Source organism: Lampris incognitus, chromosome 1 (assembly GCF_029633865.1).
Source record: "Lampris incognitus isolate fLamInc1 chromosome 1, fLamInc1.hap2, whole genome shotgun sequence".
Classification (NCBI taxonomy): Eukaryota; Metazoa; Chordata; class Actinopteri; order Lampriformes; family Lampridae; genus Lampris; species Lampris incognitus.
The window spans coordinates 62,160,091-62,186,091 of NC_079211.1; positions in this window are offsets into that span (position 1 = coordinate 62,160,091).

The following is a 26,001-nucleotide window of genomic DNA, read 5'->3' on the forward strand; positions in this document are numbered from 1 at the left end:
GCGAACTCTTTACCGTAATGGCAGTTGTTCATGCTAACTCATATAGTTGTAACATGTGTGAGAGTAAGTACAGTGAACGGTTTATCGTAATGGCAGTTGTTCAGGCTAACTCATATAGTTGTAACGCATTGTGAGCGTAAGTACAGTGAACTGTTTACCGTAATTGCAGTTGTTCATGCTAACTCATATAGTTGTAACATGTATGAGAGTAAGTACAGTGAACTGTTTACCGTAATGGTAGTTGTTCATGCTAACTCATATAGGTGTAACGTGTATGAGCGTAAGTACAGTGAACTCTTTACCGTAATGGTAGTTGTTCATGCTAACTCATATAGTTGTAATGTGTTGTGAGAGTAAGTACAGTGAACTGTTTACCGTAATGGCAGTTGTTCATGCTAACTCATAGAGTTGTAACATGTATGAGAGTAAGTAGAGTTAACTGTTTACCGTAATGGCAGTTGTTCCTTCTAACTCATATAGTTGTAACATGTCTGAGAGTAAGTACAGTGAACGGTTTATCGTAATGGCAGTTGTTCAGGCTAACTCATATAGTTGTAACATGTATGAAAGTAAGTACAGTGAACTGTTTACCCCAATGGCAGTTCTTCATGCTAACTAATATAGTTGTAACGTGTTGTGAGAGTAAGTACAGCGAACTGTTTACCGTAATGGCAGTTGTTCATGCTAACTCATGTAGTTGTAACGTGTTGTGTGAGTAAGTACAGTGAACTGTTTACCGTAATGGCAGTTGTTCATGCTAACTCATATAGTTGTAATGTGTTGTGAGAGTAAATACAGTGAACTGTTTACCGTAATGGCAGTTGTTCATGCTAACTCATATAGTTGTAACATGTATGAGAGTAAGTAGAGTTAACTGTTTAACGTAATGGCAGTTGTTCCTCCTAACTCATATAGTTGTAACATGTGTGAGAGGAAGTACAGTGAACTCTTTACCGTAATGGCAGTTGTTCATGCTAACTCATATAGTTGTAACGTGTGTGAGAGTAAGTACAGCAAACTGTTTACCGTAATGGCAGTTGTTCATGCTAACTCATATAGTTGTAACGCGTTGTGAGCGTAAGTACAGTGAACTGTTTACCGTAATTGCAGTTGTTCATGCTAACTCATATTTATGTAACTTGTGTGAACCTAATTACAGTGAACGGTTTACCGTAATGGCAGTTGTTCATGCTAACTCATATAGGTGTAACGTGTATGAGCGTAAGTACAGTGAACTGTTTACCGTAATGGTAGTTGTTCTTGCTAACTCATATAGTTGTAACGTGTGTGAGAGAAAGTACAGTGAACTGTTTACCGTAATGGCAGTTGTTCAGGCTAACTCATATAGTTGTAACATGTATGAAAGTAAGTACAGTGAACTGTTTACCCCAATGGCAGTTCTTCATGCTAACTAATATAGTTGTAACGTGTTGTGAGAGTAAGTACAGTGAACTCTTTACCGTAATGGCAGTTGTTCATGCTAACTCATATAGTTGTAACGTGTGTGAGAGTAAGTACAGCGAACTGTTTACCGTAATGGCAGTTGTTCATGCTAACTCATGTAGTTGTAACGTGTTGTGTGAGTAAGTACAGTGAACTGTTTACCGTAATGGCAGTTGTTCATGCTAACTCATATAGTTGTAACGTGTGTGAGAGTAAGTACAGCGAACTGTTTATCGTAATGGTAGTTGTTCATGCTAACTCATATAGTTGTAACGTGTGTGAGAGTAAGTACAGTGAACGGTTTATCGTAATGGCAGTTGTTCAGGCTAACTCATATAGTTGTAACGCATTGTGAATGTAAGTACAGTGAACTGTTTACCGTAATGGCAGTTGTTCAGGCTAACTCATATAGTTGTAACATGTATGAAAGTAAGTACAGTGAACTGTTTACCGTAATGGCAGTTCTTCATGCTAACTAATATAGTTGTAACGTGTTGTGAGAGTAAGTACAGCGAAATGTTTACCGTAATGGCAGTTGTTCATGCTAACTCATGTAGTTGTAACGTGTTGTGTGAGTAAGTACAGTGAACTGTTTACCGTAATGGCAGTTGTTCATGCTAACTCATATAGTTGTAATGTGTTGTGAGAGTAAGTACAGTGAACTGTTTACCGTAATGGCAGTTGTTCATGCTAACTCATATAGTTGTAACATGTATGAGAGTAAGTAGAGTGAACTGTTTAACGTAATGGCAGTTGTTCCTCCTAACTCATATAGTTGTAACATGTGTGAGAGGAAGTACAGTGAACTCTTTACCGTAATGGCAGTTGTTCATGCTAACTCATATAGTTGTAACGTGTGTGAGAGTAAGTACAGTGAACGGTTTATCGTAATGGCAGTTGTTCAGGCTAACTCATATAGTTGTAACGCATTGTGAGTGTAAGTACAGTGAACTGTTTACCGTAATTGCAGTTGTTCATGCTAACTCATATAGTTGTAACATGTATGAGAGTAAGTACAGTGAACTGTTTACCGTAATGGCAGTTGTTCATGCTATCTCATATAGGTGTAACGTGTATGAGCGTAAGTACAGTGAACTGTTTACCGTAATGGCAGTTGTTCATGCTAAATAATATAGTTGTAATGTGTGTGAGAGTAAGTAGAGTGAACTGTTTACCGTAATGGCAGTTGTTCATGCTAACTCATATAGTTGTAACATGTATGAGAGTAAGTACAGTGAACGGTTTATCGTAATGGCAGTTGTTCAGGCTAACTCATATAGATGTAACGCGTTGTGAGCGTAAGTACAGTGAACTGTTTACCGTAATTGCAGTTGTTCATGCTAACTCATATAGTTGTAACATGTATGAAAGTAAGTACAGTGAACTGTTTACCGTAATGGCAGTTCTTCATGCTAACTAATATAGTTGTAACGTGTTGTGAGAGTAAATACAGTGAACTGTTTACCGTAATGGCAGTTTTTCATGCTAAATAATATAGTTGTAATGTGTGTGAGAGTAAGTAGAGTGAACTGTTTACCGTAATGGCAGTTGTTCATGCTAACTCATATAGTTGTAATGTGTTGTGAGAGTAAGTACAGTGAACTGTTTACCGTAATGGCAGTTGTTCATGCTAACTCATATAGTTGTAACATGTATGAGAGTAAGTAGAGTGAACTGTTTAACGTAATGGCAGTTGTTCCTCCTAACTCATATAGTTGTAACATGTGTGAGAGGAAGTACAGTGAACTCTTTACCGTAATGGCAGTTGTTCATGCTAACTCATATAGTTGTAACGTGTGTGAGAGTAAGTACAGCGAACTGTTTACCGTAATGGCAGTTGTTCATGCTAACTCATATAGTTGTAACATGTCTGAGATTAAGTACAGCGAACTGTTTACCGTAATGGCACTTGTTCATGCTAACTCATATAGTTGTAACGTGTGTGAGAGTAAGTGCAGCGAACTGTTTACCGTAATGGTATTTGTTCATGCTAACTCATATAGTTGTAACGTGTGTGAGAGAAAGTACAGTGAACTGTTTACCGTAATGTCAGCTGTTCAGGCTAACTCATATAGTTGTAACATGTATGAAAGTAAGTACAGTGAACTGTTTACCGTAATGGCAGTTCTTCATGCTAACTAATATAGTTGTAACGTGTTGTGAGAGTAAGTACAGCGAACTGTTTACCGTAATGGCAGTTGTTCATGCTAACTCATGTAGTTGTAACGTGTTGTGTGAGTAAGTACAGTGAACTGTTTACCGTAATGGCAGTTGTTCATGCTAACTCATATAGTTGTAATGTGTTGTGAGAGTAAGTACAGTGAACTGTTTACCGTAATGGCAGTTGTTCATGCTAACTCATATAGTTGTAACATGTATGAGAGTAAGTAGAGTGAACTGTTTAACGTAATGGCAGTTGTTCCTCCTAACTCATATAGTTGTAACATATGTGAGAGGAAGTACAGTGAACTCTTTACCGTAATGGCAGTTGTTCATGCTAACTCATATAGTTGTAACGTGTGTGAGAGTAAGTACAGCGAACTGTTTACCGTAATGGCAGTTGTTCATGCTAACTCATGTAGTTGTAACGTGTTGTGTGAGTAAGTACAGTGAACTGTTTACCGTAATGGCAGTTGTTCATGCTAACTCATATAGTTGTAATGTGTTGTGAGAGTAAGTACAGTGAACTGTTTACCGTAATGGCAGTTGTTCATGCTAACTCATATAGTTGTAACATGTATGAGAGTAAGTAGAGTGAACTGTTTAACGTAATGGCAGTTGTTCCTCCTAACTCATATAGTTGTATCATGTTTGAGAGGAAGTACAGTGAACTCTTTACCGTAATGGCAGTTGTTCATGCTAACTCATATAGTTGTAACGTGTGTGAGAGTAAGTACAGTGAACGGTTTATCGTAATGGCAGTTGTTCAGGCTAACTCATATAGTTGTAACGCATTGTGAGTGTAAGTACAGTGAACTGTTTACCGTAATTGCAGTTGTTCATGCTAACTCATATAGTTGTAACATGTATGAGAGTAAGTACAGTGAACTGTTTACCGTAATGGCAGTTGTTCATGCTATCTCATATAGGTGTAACGTGTGTGAGAGAAAGTACAGTGAACTGTTTACCGTAATGGTAGTTGTTCATGCTAACTCATATAGTTGTAACGTGTGTGAGAGAAAGTACAGTGAACTGTTTACCGTAATGGCAGTTGTTCAGGCTAACTCATATAGTTGTAACATGTATGAAAGTAAGTACAGTGAACTGTTTACCGTAATGGCAGTTCTTCATGCTAACTAATATAGTTGTAACGTGTTGTGAGAGTAAGTATAGCGAACTCTTTACCGTAATGGCAGTTGTTCATGCTAACTCATATAGTTGTAACATGTGTGAGAGTAAGTACAGTGAACGGTTTATCGTAATGGCAGTTGTTCAGGCTAACTCATATAGTTGTAACGCATTGTGAGCGTAAGTACAGTGAACTGTTTACCGTAATTGCAGTTGTTCATGCTAACTCATATAGTTGTAACATGTATGAGAGTAAGTACAGTGAACTGTTTACCGTAATGGCAGTTGTTCATGCTAACTCATATAGGTGTAACGTGTATGAGCGTAAGTACAGTGAACTCTTTACCGTAATGGTAGTTGTTCATGCTAACTCATATAGTTGTAATGTGTTGTGAGAGTAAGTACAGTGAACTGTTTACCGTAATGGCAGTTGTTCATGCTAACTCATAGAGTTGTAACATGTATGAGAGTAAGTAGAGTTAACTGTTTACCGTAATGGCAGTTGTTCCTTCTAACTCATATAGTTGTAACATGTCTGAGAGGAAGTACAGTGAACTCTTTACCGTAATGGCAGTTGTTCATGCTAACTCATATAGTTGTAACGTGTGTGAGAGTAAGTACAGCGAACTGTTTACCGTAATGGCAGTTGTTCATGCTAACTCATATAGGTGTAACGTGTATGAGCGTAAGTACAGTGAACTGTTTACCGTAATGGTAGTTGTTCATGCTAACTCATATAGTTGTAACGTGTGTGAGAGAAAGTACAGTGAACTGTTTACCGTAATGGCAGTTGTTCAGGCTAACTCATATAGTTGTAGCATGTATGAAAGTAAGTACAGTGAACTGTTTACCGTAATGGCAGTTATTCATGCTAACTAATATAGTTGTAACGTGTTGTGAGAGTAAGTACAGCGAACTGTTTACCGTAATGGCAGTTGTTCATGCTAACTCATGTAGTTGTAACGTGTTGTGTGAGTAAGTACAGTGAACTGTTTACCGTAATGGCAGTTGTTCATGCTAACTCATATAGTTGTAATGTGTTGTGAGAGTAAGTACAGTGAACTGTTTACCGTAATGGCAGTTGTTCATGCTAACTCATATAGTTGTAACATGTATGAGAGTAAGTAGAGTGAACTGTTTAACGTAATGGCAGTTGTTCCTCCTAACTCATATAGTTGTAACATGTTTGAGAGTAAGTACAGCGAACTGTTTATCGTAATGGTAGTTGTTCATGCTAACTCATATAGTTGTAACGTGTGTGAGAGTAAGTACAGTGAACGGTTTATTGTAATGGCAGTTGTTCAAGCTAACTCATATAGTTGTAACGCATTGTGAGTGTAAGTACAGTGAACTGTTTACCGTAATGGCAGTTGTTCAGGCTAACTCATATAGTTGTAACATGTATGAAAGTAAGTACAGTGAACTGTTTACCGTAATGGCAGTTGTTCATGCTAACTAATATAGTTGTAACGTGTTGTGAGAGTAAGTACAGCGAAATGTTTACCGTAATGGCAGTTGTTCATGCTAACTCATGTAGTTGTAACGTGTTGTGTGAGTAAGTACAGTGAACTGTTTACCGTAATGGCAGTTGTTCATGCTAACTCATATAGTTGTAACATGTATGAGAGTAAGTAGAGTGAACTGTTTAACGTAATGGCAGTTGTTCCTCCTAACTCATATAGTTGTAACATGTGTGAGAGGAAGTACAGTGAACTCTTTACCGTAATGGCAGTTGTTCATGCTAACTCATATAGTTGTAACGTGTGTGAGAGTAAGTACAGTGAATGGTTTATCGTAATGGCAGTTGTTCAGGCTAACTCATATAGTTGTAACGCATTGTGAGTGTAAGTACAGTGAACTGTTTACCGTAATTGCAGTTGTTCATGCTAACTCATATAGTTGTAACATGTATGAGAGTAAGTACAGTGAACTGTTTACCGTAATGGCAGTTGTTCATGCTATCTCATATAGGTGTAACGTGTATGAGCGTAAGTACAGTGAACTGTTTACCGTAATGGCAGTTGTTCATGCTAAATAATATAGTTGTAATGTGTGTGAGAGTAAGTAGAGTGAACTGTTTACCGTAATGGCAGTTGTTCATGCTAACTCATATAGTTGTAACATGTATGAGAGTAAGTACAGTGAACGGTTTATCGTAATGGCAGTTGTTCAGGCTAACTCATATAGATGTAACGCGTTGTGAGCGTAAGTACAGTGAACTGTTTACCGTAATTGCAGTTGTTCATGCTAACTCATATAGTTGTAACATGTATGAAAGTAAGTACAGTGAACTGTTTACCGTAATGGCAGTTGTTCATGCTAACTCATATAGGTGTAACGTGTATGAGCGTAAGTACAGTGAACTGTTTACCGTAATGGTAGTTGTTCTTGCTAACTCATATAGTTGTAACGTGTGTGAGAGAAAGTACAGTGAACTGTTTACCGTAATGGCAGTTGTTCAGGCTAACTCATATAGTTGTAACATGTATGAAAGTAAGTACAGTGAACTGTTTACCCCAATGGCAGTTCTTCATGCTAATTAATATAGTTGTAACGTGTTGTGAGAGTAAGTACAGCGAACTGTTTACCGTAATGGCAGTTGTTCATGCTAACTCATGTAGTTGTAACGTGTTGTGTGAGTAAGTACAGTGAACTGTTTACCGTAATGGCAGTTTTTCATGCTAAATAATATAGTTGTAATGTGTGTGAGAGTAAGTAGAGTGAACTGTTTACCGTAATGGCAGTTGTTCATGCTAACTCATATAGTTGTAATGTGTTGTGAGAGTAAGTACAGTGAACTGTTTACCGTAATGGCAGTTGTTCATGCTAACTCATATAGTTGTAACATGTATGAGAGTAAGTAGAGTGAACTGTTTAACGTAATGGCAGTTGTTCCTCCTAACTCATATAGTTGTAACATGTGTGAGAGGAAGTACAGTGAACTCTTTACCGTAATGGCAGTTGTTCATGCTAACTCATATAGTTGTAACGTGTGTGAGAGTAAGTACAGCGAACTGTTTACCGTAATGGCAGTTGTTCATGCTAACTCATATAGTTGTAACATGTCTGAGATTAAGTACAGCGAACTGTTTACCGTAATGGCACTTGTTCATGCTAACTCATATAGTTGTAACGTGTGTGAGAGTAAGTGCAGCGAACTGTTTACCGTAATGGTAGTTGTTCATGCTAACTCATATAGTTGTAACGTGTGTGAGAGAAAGTACAGTGAACTGTTTACCGTAATGGCAGTTGTTCAGGCTAACTCATATAGTTGTAACATGTATGAAAGTAAGTACAGTGAACTGTTTACCGTAATGGCAGTTCTTCATGCTAACTAATATAGTTGTAACGTGTTGTGAGAGTAAGTACAGCGAACTGTTTACCGTAATGGCAGTTGTTCATGCTAACTCATGTAGTTGTAACGTGTTGTGTGAGTAAGTACAGTGAACTGTTTACCGTAATGGCAGTTGTTCATGCTAACTCATATAGTTGTAACATGTATGAGAGTAAGTAGAGTGAACTGTTTAACGTAATGGCAGTTGTTCCTCCTAACTCATATAGTTGTAACATATGTGAGAGGAAGTACAGTGAACTCTTTACCGTAATGGCAGTTGTTCATGCTAACTCATATAGTTGTAACGTGTGTGAGAGTAAGTACAGCGAACTGTTTACCGTAATGGCAGTTGTTCATGCTAACTCATGTAGTTGTAACGTGTTGTGTGAGTAAGTACAGTGAACTGTTTACCGTAATGGCAGTTGTTCATGCTAACTCATATAGTTGTAATGTGTTGTGAGAGTAAGTACAGTGAACTGTTTACCGTAATGGCAGTTGTTCATGCTAACTCATATAGTTGTAACATGTATGAGAGTAAGTAGAGTGAACTGTTTAACGTAATGGCAGTTGTTCCTCCTAACTCATATAGTTGTATCATGTGTGAGAGGAAGTACAGTGAACTCTTTACCGTAATGGCAGTTGTTCATGCTAACTCATATAGTTGTAACGTGTGTGAGAGTAAGTACAGTGAACGGTTTATCGTAATGGCAGTTGTTCAGGCTAACTCATATAGTTGTAACGCATTGTGAGTGTAAGTACAGTGAACTGTTTACCGTAATTGCAGTTGTTCATGCTAACTCATATAGTTGTAACATGTATGAGAGTAAGTACAGTGAACTGTTTACCGTAATGGCAGTTGTTCATGCTATCTCATATAGGTGTAACGTGTGTGAGAGAAAGTACAGTGAACTGTTTACCGTAATGGTAGTTGTTCAGGCTAACTCATATAGTTGTAACGTGTGTGAGAGAAAGTACAGTGAACTGTTTACCGTAATGGCAGTTGTTCAGGCTAACTCATATAGTTGTAACATGTATGAAAGTAAGTACAGTGAACTGTTTACCGTAATGGCAGTTCTTCATGCTAACTAATATAGTTGTAACGTGTTGTGAGAGTAAGTATAGCGAACTCTTTACCGTAATGGCAGTTGTTCATGCTAACTCATATAGTTGTAACATGTGTGAGAGTAAGTACAGTGAACGGTTTATCGTAATGGCAGTTGTTCAGGCTAACTCATATAGTTGTAACGCATTGTGAGCGTAAGTACAGTGAACTGTTTACCGTAATTGCATTTGTTCATGCTAACTCATATAGTTGTAACATGTATGAGAGTAAGTACAGTGAACTGTTTACCGTAATGGCAGTTGTTCATGCTAACTCATATAGGTGTAACGTGTATGAGCGTAAGTACAGTGAACTCTTTACCGTAATGGTAGTTGTTCATGCTAACTCATATAGTTGTAATGTGTTGTGAGAGTAAGTACAGTGAACTGTTTACCGTAATGGCAGTTGTTCATGCTAACTCATAGAGTTGTAACATGTATGAGAGTAAGTAGAGTTAACTGTTTACCGTAATGGCAGTTGTTCCTTCTAACTCATATAGTTGTAACATGTCTGAGAGGAAGTACAGTGAACTCTTTACCGTAATGGCAGTTGTTCATGCTAACTCATAGAGTTGTAACGTGTGTGAGAGTAAGTACAGTGAACTGTTTACCGTAATGGCAGTTCTTCATGCTAACTCATATAGGTGTAACGTGTATGAGCGTAAGTACAGTGAACTGTTTACCGTAATGGTAGTTGTTCATGCTAACTCATATAGTTGTAACGTGTGTGAGAGAAAGTACAGTGAACTGTTTACCGTAATGGCAGTTGTTCAGGCTAACTCATATAGTTGTAGCATGTATGAAAGTAAGTACAGTGAACTGTTTACCGTAATGGCAGTTATTCATGCTAACTAATATAGTTGTAACGTGTTGTGAGAGTAAGTACAGCGAACTGTTTACCGTAATGGCAGTTGTTCATGCTAACTCATGTAGTTGTAACGTGTTGTGTGAGTAAGTACAGTGAACTGTTTACCGTAATGGCTGTTGTTCATGCTAACTCATATAGTTGTAATGTGTTGTGAGAGTAAGTACAGTGAACTGTTTACCGTAATGGCAGTTGTTCATGCTAACTCATATAGTTGTAACATGTATGAGAGTAAGTAGAGTGAACTGTTTAACGTAATGGCAGTTGTTCCTCCTAACTCATATAGTTGTAACATGTGTGAGAGGAAGTACAGTGAACTCTTTACCGTAATGGCAGTTGTTCTTGCTAACTCATATAGTTGTAACATGTATGAAAGTAAGTACAGTGAACTGTTTACCGTAATGGCAGTTGTTCATGCTAACTAATATAGTTGTAACGTGTTGTGAGAGTAAATACAGTGAACTGTTTACCGTAATGGCAGTTTTTCATGCTAAATAATATAGTTGTAATGTGTGTGAGAGTAAGTAGAGTGAACTGTTTACCGTAATGGCAGTTGTTCATGCTAACTCATATAGTTGTAATGTGTTGTGAGAGTAAGTACAGTGAACTGTTTACCGTAATGGCAGTTGTTCATGCTAACTCATATAGTTGTAACATGTATGAGAGTAAGTAGAGTGAACTGTTTAACGTAATGGCAGTTGTTCCTCCTAACTCATATAGTAGTAACATGTGTGAGAGGAAGTAGAGTGAACTCTTTACCGTAATGGCAGTTGTTCATGCTAACTCATATAGTTGTAACGTGTGTGAGAGTAAGTACAGCGAACTGTTTACCGTAATGGCAGTTGTTCATGCTAACTCATATAGTTGTAACATGTCTGAGAGGAAGTACAGTGAACTCTTTACCGTAATGGCAGTTGTTCATGCTAACTCATATAGTTGTAACGTGTGTGAGAGTAAGTACAGTGAACTGTTTACCGTAATGGCAGTTCTTCATGCTAACTCATATAGGTGTAACGTGTATGAGCGTAAGTACAGTGAACTGTTTACCGTAATGGTAGTTGTTCATGCTAACTCATATAGTTGTAACGTGTGTGAGAGAAAGTACAGTGAACTGTTTACCGTAATGGCAGTTGTTCAGGCTAACTCATATAGTTGTAGCATGTATGAAAGTAAGTACAGTGAACTGTTTACCGTAATGGCAGTTATTCATGCTAACTAATATAGTTGTAACGTGTTGTGAGAGTAAGTACAGCGAACTGTTTACCGTAATGGCAGTTGTTCATGCTAACTCATGTAGTTGTAACGTGTTGTGTGAGTAAGTACAGTGAACTGTTTACCGTAATGGCTGTTGTTCATGCTAACTCATATAGTTGTAATGTGTTGTGAGAGTAAGTACAGTGAACTGTTTACCGTAATGGCAGTTGTTCATGCTAACTCATATAGTTGTAACATGTATGAGAGTAAGTAGAGTGAACTGTTTAACGTAATGGCAGTTGTTCCTCCTAACTCATATAGTTGTAACATGTGTGAGAGGAAGTACAGTGAACTCTTTACCGTAATGGCAGTTGTTCTTGCTAACTCATATAGTTGTAACATGTATGAAAGTAAGTACAGTGAACTGTTTACCGTAATGGCAGTTGTTCATGCTAACTAATATAGTTGTAACGTGTTGTGAGAGTAAATACAGTGAACTGTTTACCGTAATGGCAGTTTTTCATGCTAAATAATATAGTTGTAATGTGTGTGAGAGTAAGTAGAGTGAACTGTTTACCGTAATGGCAGTTGTTCATGCTAACTCATATAGTTGTAATGTGTTGTGAGAGTAAGTACAGTGAACTGTTTACCGTAATGGCAGTTGTTCATGCTAACTCATATAGTTGTAACATGTATGAGAGTAAGTAGAGTGAACTGTTTAACGTAATGGCAGTTGTTCCTCCTAACTCATATAGTAGTAACATGTGTGAGAGGAAGTAGAGTGAACTCTTTACCGTAATGGCAGTTGTTCATGCTAACTCATATAGTTGTAACGTGTGTGAGAGTAAGTACAGCGAACTGTTTACCGTAATGGCAGTTGTTCATGCTAACTCATATAGTTGTAACATGTCTGAGATTAAGTACAGCGAACTGTTTACCGTAATGGCACTTGTTCATGCTAACTCATATAGTTGTAACGTGTGTGAGAGTAAGTGCAGCGAACTGTTTACCGTAATGGTAGTTGTTCATGCTAACTCATATAGTTGTAACGTGTTGTGAGAGTAAATACAGTGAACTGTTTACCGTAATGGCAGTTTTTCATGCTAAATAATATAGTTGTAATGTGTGTGAGAGTAAGTAGAGTGAACTGTTTACCGTAATGGCAGTTGTTCATGCTAACTCATATAGTTGTAATGTGTTGTGAGAGTAAGTACAGTGAACTGTTTACCGTAATGGCAGTTGTTCATGCTAACTCATATAGTTGTAACATGTATGAGAATAAGTAGAGTGAACTGTTTAACGTAATGGCAGTTGCTCCTCCTAACTCATATAGTTGTAACATATGTGAGAGGAAGTACAGTGAACTCTTTACCGTAATGGCAGTTGTTCATGCTAACTCATATAGTTGTAACGTGTGTGAGAGTAAGTACAGCGAACTGTTTACCGTAATGGCAGTTGTTCATGCTAACTCATGTAGTTGTAACGTGTTGTGTGAGTAAGTACAGTGAACTGTTTACCGTAATGGCAGTTGTTCATGCTAACTCATATAGTTGTAATGTGTTGTGAGAGTAAGTACAGTGAACTGTTTACCGTAATGGCAGTTGTTCATGCTAACTCATATAGTTGTAACATGTATGAGAGTAATTAGAGTGAACTGTTTAACGTAATGGCAGTTGTTCCTCCTAACTCATATAGTTGTAACATGTGTGAGAGGAAGTACAGTGAACTCTTTACCGTAATGGCAGTTGTTCATGCTAACTCATATAGTTGTAACGTGTGTGAGAGTAAGTACAGTGAACGGTTTATCGTGATGGCAGTTGTTCAGGCTAACTCATATAGTTGTAACGCATTGTGAGTGTAAGTACAGTGAACTGTTTACCGTAATTGCAGTTGTTCATGCTAACTCATATAGTTGTAACATGTATGAGAGTAAGTACAGTGAACTGTTTACCGTAATGGCAGTTGTTCATGCTATCTCATATAGGTGTAACGTGTATGAGCGTAAGTACAGTGAACTGTTTACCGTAATGGTAGTTGTTCATGCTAACTCATATAGTTGTAACGTGTGTGAGAGAAAGTACAGTGAACTGTTTACCGTAATGGCAGTTGTTCAGGCTAACTCATATAGTTGTAACATGTATGAAAGTAAGTACAGTGAACTGTTTACCGTAATGGCAGTTCTTTATGCAAACTAATATAGTTGTAACGTGTTGTGAGAGTAAGTATAGCGAACTCTTTACCGTAATGGCAGTTGTTCATGCTAACTCATATAGTTGTAACGTGTGTGAGAGTAAGTACAGTGAACTGTTTACCGTAATTGCAGTTGTTCATGCTAACTCATATAGTTGTAACATGTATGAGAGTAAGTACAGTGAACTGTTTACCGTAATGGCAGTTGTTCATGCTAACTCATATAGGTGTAACGTGTATGAGCGTAAGTACAGTGAACTGTTTACCGTAATGGTAGTTGTTCATGCTAACTCATATAGTTGTAATGTGTTGTGAGAGTAAGTACAGTGAACTGTTTACCGTAATGGCAGTTGTTCATGCTAACTCATAGAGTTGTAACATGTATGAGAGTAAGTAGAGTTAACTGTTTACCGTAATGGCAGTTGTTCCTTCTAACTCATATAGTTGTAACATGTCTGAGAGGAAGTACAGTGAACTCTTTACCGTAATGGCAGTTGTTCATGCTAACTCATATAGTTGTAACGTGTGTGAGAGTAAGTAGAGCGAACTGTTTACCGTAATGGCAGTTGTTCATGCTAACTCATATAGGTGTAACGTGTATGAGCGTAAGTACAGTGAACTGTTTACCGTAATGGTAGTTGTTCATGCTAACTCATATAGTTGTAACGTGTGTGAGAGAAAGTACAGTGAACTGTTTACCGTAATGGCAGTTGTTCATGCTAACTCATATAGTTGTAGCATGTATGAAAGTAAGTACAGTGAACTGTTTACCGTAATGGCAGTTATTCATGCTAAATAATATAGTTGTAACGTGTTGTGAGAGTAAGTACAGCGAACTGTTTACCGTAATGGCAGTTGTTCATGCTAACTCATGTAGTTGTAACGTGTTGTGTGAGTAAGTACAGTGAACTGTTTACCGTAATGGCAGTTGTTCATGCTAACTCATATAGTTGTAATGTGTTGTGAGAGTAAGTACAGTGAACTGTTTACCGTAATGGCAGTTGTTCATGCTAACTCATATAGTTGTAACATGTATGAGAGTAAGTAGAGTGAACTGTTTAACGTAATGGCAGTTGTTCCTCCTAACTCATATAGTTGTAACATGTGTGAGAGGAAGTACAGTGAACTCTTTACCGTAATGGCAGTTGTTCTTGCTAACTCATATAGTTGTAACGTGTGTGAGAGTAAGTACAGCGAACTGTTTACCGTAATGGCAGTTGTTCATGCTAACTCATGTAGTTGTAACATGTTGTGTGAGTAAGTACAGTGAACTGTTTACCGTAATGGCAGTTGTTCATGCTAACTCATATAGTTGTAATGTGTTGTGAGAGTAAGTACAGTGAACTGTTTACCGTAATGGCAGTTGTTCATGCTAACTCATATAGTTGTAACATGTATGAGAGTAAGTAGAGTGAACTGTTTAACGTAATGGCAGTTGTTATTCCTAACTCATATAGTTGTAACATGTGTGAGAGGAAGTACAGTGAACTCTTTACCGTAATGGCAGTTGTTCATGCTAACTCATATAGTTGTAACGTGTGTGAGAGTAAGTACAGTGAACGGTTTATCGTAATGGCAGTTGTCCAGGCTAACTCATATAGTTGTAACGCATTGTGAGCGTAAGTACAGTGAACTGTTTACCGTAATTGCAGTTGTTCATGCTAACTCATATAGTTGTAACATGTATGAGAGTAAGTACAGTGAACTGTTTACCGTAATGGCAGTTGTTCATGCTATCTCATATAGGTGTAACGTGTATGAGCGTAAGTACAGTGAACTGTTTACCGTAATGGTAGTTGTTCATGCTAACTCATATAGTTGTAACGTGTGTGAGAGAAAGTACAGTGAACTGTTTACCGTAATGGCAGTTGTTTAGGCTAACTCATATAGTTGTAACATGTATGAAAGTAAGTACAGTGAACTGTTTACCGTAATGGCAGTTCTTCATGCTAACTAATTTAGTTGTAACGTGTTGTGAGAGTAAGTACAGCGAACTGTTTACCGTAATGGCAGTTGTTCATGCTAACTCATGTAGTTGTAACGTGTTGTGTGAGTAAGTACAGTGAACTGTTTACCGTAATGGCAGTTGTTCATGCTAACTCATATAGTTGTACTTTGTTGTGAGAGTAAGTACAGTGAACTGTTTACCGTAATGGCAGTTGTTCATGCTAACTCATATAGTTGTAACGTGTCTGAGAGTAAGTACAGCGAACTGTTTACCGTAATGGCAGTTGTTCATGCTAACTCATGTAGTTGTAACGTGTTGTGTGAGTAAGTACAGTGAACTGTTTTCCGTAATGGCAGTTGTTCATGCTAACTCATATAGTTGTAATGTGTTGTGAGAGTAAGTACAGTGAACTGTTTACCGTAATGGCAGTTGTTCATGCTAACTCATATAGTTGTAACATGTATGAGAGTAAGTAGAGTGAAATGTTTAACGTAATGGCAGTTGTTCCTCCTAACTCATATAGTTGTAACATGTGTGAGAGGAAGTACAGTGAACTCTTTACCGTAATGGCAGTTGTTCATGCTAACTCATATAGTTGTAATGTGTTGTGAGAGTAAGTACAGTGAACTGTTTACCGTAATGGCAGTTGTTCATGCTAACTCATATAGTTGTAACATGTATGAGAGTAAGAAGAGTGAACTGTTTAACGTAATGGCAGTTGTTATTCCTAACTCATATAGTTGTAACATGTGTGAGAGGAAGTACAGTGAACTCTTTACCGTAATGGCAGTTGTTCATGCTAACTCATATAGTTGTAACGTGTGTGAGAGTAAGTACAGTGAACGGTTTATCGTAATGGCAGTTGTCCAGGCTAACTCATATAGTTGTAACGCATTGTGAGCGTAAGTACAGTGAACTGTTTACCGTAATTGCAGTTGTTCATGCTAACTCATATAGTTGTAACATGTATGAGAGTAAGTACAGTGAACTGTTTACCGTAATGGCAGTTGTTCATGCTATCTCATATAGGTGTAACGTGTATGAGCGTAAGTACAGTGAACTGTTTACCGTAATGGTAGTTGTTCATGCTAACTCATATAGTTGTAACGTGTGTGAGAGAAAGTACAGTGAACTGTTTACCGTAATGGCAGTTGTTTAGGCTAACTCATATAGTTGTAACATGTATGAAAGTAAGTACAGTGAACTGTTTACCGTAATGGCAGTTCTTCATGCTAACTAATTTAGTTGTAACGTGTTGTGAGAGTAAGTACAGCGAACTGTTTACCGTAATGGCAGTTGTTCATGCTAACTCATGTAGTTGTAACGTGTTGTGTGAGTAAGTACAGTGAACTGTTTACCGTAATGGCAGTTGTTCATGCTAACTCATATAGTTGTACTTTGTTGTGAGAGTAAGTACAGTGAACTGTTTACCGTAATGGCAGTTGTTCATGCTAACTAATATAGTTGTAACGTGTTGTGAGAGTAAGTATAGCGAACTCTTTACCGTAATGGCAGTTGTTCATACTAACTCATATAGTTGTAACGTGTGTGAGAGTAAGTACAGTGAACGGTTTATCGTAATGGCAGTTGTTCAGGCTAACTCATATAGTTGTAACGCATTGTGAGCGTAAGTACAGTGAACTGTATACCGTAATTGCAGTTGTTCATGCTAACTCATATAGTTGTAACATGTATGAGAGTAAGTACAGTGAACTGTTTACCGTAATGGCAGTTGTTCATGCTAACTCATATAGGTGTAACGTGTATGAGCGTAAGTACAGTGAACTGTTCACCGTAATGGTAGTTGTTCATGCTAACTCATATAGTTGTAACGTGTGTGAGAGAAAGTACAGTGAACTGTTTACCGTAATGGCAGTTGTTCAGGCTAACTCATATAGTTGTAACATGTATGAAAGTAAGTACAGTGAACTGTTTACCGTAATGGCAGTTCTTCATGCTAACTAATATAGTTGTAACGTGTTGTGAGAGTAAGTATAGCGAACTCTTTACCGTAATGGCAGTTGTTCATGCTAACTCATATAGTTGTAACGTGTGTGAGAGTAAGTACAGTGAACGGTTTATCGTAATGGCAGTTGTTCAGGCTAACTCATATAGTTGTAACGCATTGTGAGCGTAAGTACAGTGAACTGTTTACCGTAATTGCAGTTGTTCATGCTAACTCATATAGTTGTAATGTGTTGTGAGAGTAAGTACAGTGAACTGTTTACCGTAACGGCAGTTGTTCATGCTAACTCATATAGTTGTAACATGTATGAGAGTAAGTAGAGTGAACTGTTTAACGTAATGGCAGTTGTTCCTCCTAACTCATATAGTTGTAACATGTGTGAGAGGAAGTACAGTGAACTCTTTACCGTAATGGCAGTTGTTCATGCTAACTCATATAGTTGTAACGTGTGTGAGAGTAAGTACAGTGAACGGTTTATCGTAATGGCAGTTGTTCAGGCTAACTCATATAGTTGTAACGCGTTGTGAGCGTAAGTACAGTGAACTGTTTACCGTAATGGCAGTTGTTCATGCTAACTCATATAGTTGTAACGTGTGTGAGAGTAAGTACAGCGAGCTGTTTACCATAAGGGCAGTTGTTCATGCTAATTCATATAGTTGTAAAATGTATGAGAGTAAGTAGAGTGAACTGTTTAACGTAATGGCAGTTGTTCCTCCTAACTCATATAGTTGTAACATGTGTGAGAGGAAGTACAGTGAACTCTTTACCGTAATGGCAGTTGTTCATGCTAATTCATATAGTTGTAACGTGTGTGAGAGTAAGTACAGTGAACGGTTTATCGTAATGGCAGTTGTTCAGGCTAACTCATATAGTTGTAACGTGTATGAGCGTAAGTACAGTGAACTGTTTACTGTAGTGGTAGTTGTTCATGCTAACTCATATAGTTGTAACGTGTGTGAGAGAAAGTACAGTGAACTGTTTACCGTAATGGCAGTTGTTCAGGCTAACTCATATAGTTGTAACATGTATGAAAGTAAGTACAGTGAACTGTTTACCGTAATGGCAGTTGTTCATGCTAACTAATATAGTTGTAACTTGTTGTGAGAGTAAGTACAGCGAACTGTTTACCGTAATGGCAGTTGTTCATGCTAACTCATGTAGTTGTAACGTGTTGTGTGAGTAAGTACAGTGAACTGTTTACCGTAATGGCAGTTGTTCATGCTAACTCATATAGTTGTAATGTGTTGTGAGATTAAGTACAGTGAACTGTTTACCGTAATGGCAGTTGTTCATGCTAACTCATATAGTTGTAATTTGTTGTGAGAGTAAGTACAGTGAACTCTTTACCGTAATGGCAGTTGTTCATGCTAACTCATATAGTTGTAACGTGTGTGAGAGTAAGTACAGCGAACTGTTTACCGTAATGGCAGTTGTTCATGCTAACTCATATAGTTGTAACATGTCTGAGAGTATGTACAGCGAACTGTTTACCATAATGGCACTTGTTCATGCTAACTCATATAGTTGTAACGTGTGTGAGAGTAAGTACAGCGAACTGTTTACCGTAAGGGCAGTTGTTCATGCTAACTCATATAGTTGTAACGTGTGTGAGAGTAAGTACAGCGAGCTGTTTACCATAAGGGCAGTTGTTCATGCTAATTCATATAGTTGTAACATGTATGAAAGTAAGTACAGTGAACTGTTTACCGTAATGGCAGTTATTCATGCTAACTAATATAGTTGTAACGTGTTGTGAGAGTAAGTACAGCGAACTGTTTACCGTAATGGCAGTTGTTCATGCTAACTCATGTAGTTGTAACGTGTTGTGTGAGTAAGTACAGTGAACTGTTTACCGTAATGGCAGTTGTTCATGCTAACTCATATAGTTGTAATGTGTTGTGAGAGTAAGTACAGTGAACTGTTTACCGTAATGGCAGTTGTTCATGCTAACTCATATAGTTGTAACATGTATGAGAGTAAGTAGAGTGAACTGTTTAACGTAATGGCAGTTGTTCCTCCTAACTCATATAGTTGTAACATGTGTGAGAGGAAGTACAGTGAACTCTTTACCGTAATGGCAGTTGTTCATGCTAACTCATATAGTTGTAACATGTATGAGAGTAAGTACAGTGAACTGTTTACCGTAATGGCAGTTGTTCATGCTATCTCATATAGGTGTAACGTGTATGAGCGTAAGTACAGTGAACTGTTTACCGTAATGGTAGTTGTTCATGCTAACTCATATAGTTGTAACGTGTGTGAGAGAAAGTACAGTGAACTGTTTACCGTAATGGCAGTTGTTCAGGCTAACTCATATAGTTGTAACATGTATGAAAGTAAGTACAGTGAACTGTTTACCGTAATGGCAGTTCTTCATGCTAACTAATATAGTTGTAACGTGTTGTGAGAGTAAGTATAGCGAACTCTTTACCGTAATGGCAGTTGTTCATGCTAACTCATATAGTTGTAACGTGTGTGAGAGTAAGTACAGTGAACGGTTTATCGTAATGGCAGTTGTTCAGGCTAACTCATATAGTTGTAACGCATTGTGAGCGTAAGTACAGTGAACTGTTTACCGTAATTGCAGTTGTTCATGCTAACTCATATAGTTGTAATGTGTTGTGAGAGTAAGTACAGTGAACTGTTTACCGTAATGGCAGTTGTTCATGCTAACTCATATAGTTGTAACATGTATGAGAGTAAGTAGAGTGAACTGTTTAACGTAATGGCAGTTGTTCCTCCTAACTCATATAGTTGTAACATGTGTGAGAGGAAGTACAGTGAACTCTTTACCGTAATGGCAGTTGTTCATGCTAACTCATATAGTTGTAACGTGTGTGAGAGTAAGTACAGTGAACGGTTTATCGTAATGGCAGTTGTTCAGGCTAACTCATATAGTTGTAACGCGTTGTGAGCGTAAGTACAGTGAACTGTTTACCGTAATGGCAGTTGTTCATGCTAACTCATATAGTTGTAACGTGTGTGAGAGTAAGTACAGCGAGCTGTTTACCATAAGGGCAGTTGTTCATGCTAATTCATATAGTTGTAAAATGTATGAGAGTAAGTAGAGTGAACTGTTTAACGTAATGGCAGTTGTTCATGCTAACTCATATAGTTGTAACATGTGTGAGAGGAAGTACAGTGAACTCTTTACCGTAATGGCAGTTGTTCATGCTAATTCATATAGTTGTAACGTGTGTGAGAGTAAGTACAGTGAACGGTTTATCGTAATGGCAGTTGTTCAGGCTAACTCATATAGTTGTAACATGTCTGAGAGTATGTACAGCGAACTGTTTACCATAATGGCACTTGTTCATGCTAACTCATATAGTTGTAACGTGTGTGAGAGTAAGTACAGCGAACTGTTTACCGTAAGGGCAGTTGCTCATGCTAACTCATATAGTTGTAACGTGTGTGAGAGTAAGTACAGCGAGCTGTTTACCATAAGGGCAGTTGTTCATGCTCATTCATATAGTTGTAACATGTATGAAAGTAAGTACAGTGAACTGTTTACCGTAATGGCAGTTATTCATGCTAACTAATATAGTTGTAACGTGTTGTGAGAGTAAGTACAGCGAACTGTTTACCGTAATGGCAGTTGTTCATGCTAACTCATGTAGTTGTAACGTGTTGTGTGAGTAAGTACAGTGAACTGTTTACCGTAATGGCAGTTGTTCATGCTAACTCATATAGTTGTAATGTGTTGTGAGAGTAAGTACAGTGAACTGTTTACCGTAATGGCAGTTGTTCATGCTAACTCATATAGTTGTAACATGTATGAGAGTAAGTAGAGTGAACTGTTTAACGTAATGGCAGTTGTTCCTCCTAACTCATATAGTTGTAACATGTGTGAGAGGAAGTACAGTGAACTCTTTACCGTAATGGCAGTTGTTCATGCTAACTCATATAGTTGTAACATGTATGAGAGTAAGTACAGTGAACTGTTTACCGTAATGGCAGTTGTTCATGCTATCTCATATAGGTGTAACGTGTATGAGCGTAAGTACAGTGAACTGTTTACCGTAATGGTAGTTGTTCATGCTAACTCATATAGTTGTAACGTGTGTGAGAGAAAGTACAGTGAACTGTTTACCGTAATGGCAGTTGTTCCTCCTAACTCATATAGTTGTAACATGTGTGAGAGGAAGTACAGTGAACTCTTTACCGTAATGGCAGTTGTTCATGCTAACTCATATAGTTGTAACATGTATGAGAGTAAGTACAGTGAACTGTTTACCGTAATGGCAGTTGTTCATGCTATCTCATATAGGTGTAACGTGTATGAGCGTAAGTACAGTGAACTGTTTACCGTAATGGCAGTTGTTCAGGCTAACTCATATAGTTGTAACATGTATGAAAGTAAGTACAGTGAACTGTTTACCGTAATGGCAGTTCTTCATGCTAACTAATATAGTTGTAACGTGTTGTGAGAGTAAGTATAGCGAACTCTTTACCGTAATGGCAGTTGTTCATGCTAACTCATATAGTTGTAACGTGTGTGAGAGTAAGTACAGTGAACGGTTTGTCGTAATGGCAGTTGTTCAGGCTAACTCATATAGTTGTAACGCATTGTGAGCGTAAGTACAGTGAACTGTTTACCGTAATTGCAGTTGTTCATGCTAACTCATATAGTTGTAATGTGTTGTGAGAGTAAGTACAGTGAACTGTTTACCGTAATGGCAGTTGTTCATGCTAACTCATATAGTTGTAACATGTATGAGAGTAAGTAGAGTGAACTGTTTAACGTAATGGCAGTTGTTCCTCCTAACTCATATAGTTGTAACATGTGTGAGAGGAAGTACAGTGAACTCTTTACCGTAATGGCAGTTGTTCATGCTAACTCATATAGTTGTAACGTGTGTGAGAGTAAGTACAGTGAACGGTTTATCGTAATGGCAGTTGTTCAGGCTACCTCATATAGTTGTAACGCGTTGTGAGCGTAAGTACAGTGAACTGTTTACCGTAATGGCAGTTGTTCATGCTAACTCATATAGTTGTAACGTGTGTGAGAGTAAGTACAGCGAGCTGTTTACCATAAGGGCAGTTGTTCATGCTAATTCATATAGTTGTAAAATGTATGAGAGTAAGTAGAGTGAACTGTTTAACGTAATGGCAGTTGTTCATGCTAACTCATATAGTTGTAACATGTGTGAGAGGAAGTACAGTGAACTCTTTACCGTAATGGCAGTTGTTCATGCTAATTCATATAGTTGTAACGTGTGTGAGAGTAAGTACAGTGAACGGTTTATCGTAATGGCAGTTGTTCAGGCTAACTCATATAGTTGTAACGCATTGTGAGCGTAAGTACAGTGAATTGTTTACCGTAATTGCAGTTGTTCATGCTAACTCATATAGTTGTAACATGTATGAGAGTAAGTACAGTGAACTGTTTACCGTAATGGCAGTTGTTCATGCTAATTCATATAGGTGTAACGTGTATGAGAGTAAGTAGAGTGAACTGTTTAACGTAATGGCAGTTGTTCCTCCTAACTCATATAGTTGTAACATGTGTGAGAGGAAGTACAGTGAACTCTTTACCGTAATGGCAGTTGTTCATGCTAACTCATATAGTTGTAACGTGTGTGAGAGTAAGTACAGTGAACGGTTTATCGTAATGGCAGTTGCTCAGGCTAACTCATATAGTTGTAACGCATTGTGAGTGTAAGTACAGTGAACTGTTTACCGTAATTGCAGTTGTTCATGCTAACTCATATAGTTGTAACATGTATGAGAGTAAGTACAGTGAACTGTTTACCGTAATGGCAGTTGTTCATGCTATCTCATATAGGTGTAACGTGTATGAGCGTAAGTACAGTGAACTGTTTACCGTAATGGTAGTTGTTCATGCTAACTCATATAGTTGTAACGTGTGTGAGAGAAAGTACAGTGAACTGTTTACCGTAATGGCAGTTGTTCAGGCTAACTCATATAGTTGTAACATGTATGAAAGTAAGTACAGTGAACTGTTTACCGTAATGGCAGTTCTTCATGCTAACTAATATAGTTGTAACGTGTTGTGAGAGTAAGTATAGCGAACTCTTTACCGTAATGGCAGTTGTTCATGCTAACTCATATAGTTGTAACGTGTGTGAGAGTAAGTACAGTGAACGGTTTATCGTAATGGCAGTTGTTCAGGCTAACTCATATAGTTGTAACGCATTGTGAGCGTAAGTACAGTGAACTGTTTACCGTAATTGCAGTTGTTCATGCTAACTCATATAGTTGTAACATGTATGAGAGTAAGTACAGTGAACTGTTTACCGTAATGGCAGTTGTTCATGCTAACTCATATAGGTGTAACGTGTATGAGCGTAAGTACAGTGAACCGTTTACCGTAATGGTAGTTGTTCATGCTAACTCATATAGTTGTAACGTGTGTGAGAGAAAGTACAGTGAACTGTTTACCGTAATGGCAGTTGTTCAGGCTAACTCATATAGTTGTAACATGTATGAAAGTAAGTACAGTGAACTGTTTACCGTAATGGCAGTTCTTCATGCTAACTAATATAGTTGTAACGTGTTGTGAGAGTAAGTATAGCGAACTCTTTACCGTAATGGCAGTTGTTCATGCTAACTCATATAGTTGTAACGTGTGTGAGAGTAAGTACAGTGAACGGTTTATCGTAATGGCAGTTGTTCAGGCTAACTCATATAGTTGTAACGCATTGTGAGCGTAAGTACAGTGAACTGTTTACCGTAATTGCAGTTGTTCATGCTAACTCATATAGTTGTAATGTGTTGTGAGAGTAAGTACAGTGAACTGTTTACCGTAACGGCAGTTGTTCATGCTAACTCATATAGTTGTAACATGTATGAGAGTAAGTAGAGTGAACTGTTTAACGTAATGGCAGTTGTTCCTCCTAACTCATATAGTTGTAACATGTGTGAGAGGAAGTACAGTGAACTCTTTACCGTAATGGCAGTTGTTCATGCTAATTCATATAGTTGTAACGTGTGTGAGAGTAAGTACAGTGAACGGTTTATCGTAATGGCAGTTGTTCAGGCTAACTCATATAGTTGTAACATGTATGAGAGTAAGTACAGTGAACTGTTTACCGTAATGGCAGTTGTTCATGCTAATTCATATAGGTGTAACGTGTATGAGCGTAAGTACAGTGAACTGTTTACTGTAGTGGTAGTTGTTCATGCTAACTCATATAGTTGTAACGTGTGTGAGAGAAAGTACAGTGAACTGTTTACCGTAATGGCAGTTGTTCAGGCTAACTCATATAGTTGTAACATGTATGAATGTAAGTACAGTGAACTGTTTACCGTAATGGCAGTTGTTCATGCTAACTCATGTAGTTGTAACGTGTTGTGTGAGTAAGTACAGTGAACTGTTTACCGTAATGGCAGTTGTTCATGCTAACTCATATAGTTGTAATGTGTTGTGAGAGTAAGTACAGTGAACTGTTTACCGTAATGGCAGTTGTTCATGCTAACTCATATAGTTGTAATTTGTTGTGAGAGTAAGTACAGTGAACTGTTTACCGTAATGGCAGTTGTTCATGCTAACTCATATAGTTGTAACATGTGTGAGAGGAAGTACAGTGAACTCTTTACCGTAATGGCAGTTGTTCATGCTAACTCATATAGTTGTAACGTGTGTGAGAGTAAGTACAGCGAACTGTTTACCGTAATGGCAGTTGTTCATGCTAACTCATATAGTTGTAACATGTCTGAGAGTAAGTACAGCGAACTGTTTACCATAATGGCACTTGTTCAGGCTAACTCATATAGTTGTAACGTGTGTGAGAGTAAGTACAGCGAACTGTTTACCGTAAGGGCAGTTGCTCATGCTAACTCATATAGTTGTAACGTGTGTGAGAGTAAGTACAGCGAGCTGTTTACCATAAGGGCAGTTGTTCATGCTAATTCATATAGTTGTAACATGTATGAAAGTAAGTACAGTGAACTGTTTACCGTAATGGCAGTTATTCATGCTAACTAATATAGTTGTAACGTGTTGTGAGAGTAAGTACAGCGAACTGTTTACCGTAATGGCAGTTGTTCATGCTAACTCATGTAGTTGTAACGTGTTGTGTGAGTAAGTACAGTGAACTGTTTACCGTAATGGCAGTTGTTCATGCTAACTCATATAGTTGTAATGTGTTGTGAGAGTAAGTACAGTGAACTGTTTACCGTAATGGCAGTTGTTCATGCTAACTCATATAGTTGTAACATGTATGAGAGTAAGTAGAGTGAACTGTTTAACGTAATGGCAGTTGTTCCTCCTAACTCATATAGTTGTAACATGTGTGAGAGGAAGTACAGTGAACTCTTTACCGTAATGGCAGTTGTTCATGCTAACTCATATAGTTGTAACATGTATGAGAGGAAGTACAGTGAACTGTTTACCGTAATGGCAGTTGTTCATGCTATCTCATATAGGTGTAACGTGTATGAGCGTAAGTACAGTGAACTGTTTGCCGTAATGGTAGTTGTTCATGCTAACTCATATAGTTGTAACGTGTGTGAGAGAAAGTACAGTGAACTGTTTACCGTAATGGCAGTTGTTCAGGCTAACTCATATAGTTGTAACATGTATGAAAGTAAGTACAGTGAACTGTTTACCGTAATGGCAGTTGTTCATGCTAACTAATATAGTTGTAACTTGTTGTGAGAGTAAGTACAGCGAACTGTTTACCGTAATGGCAGTTGTTCATGCTAAC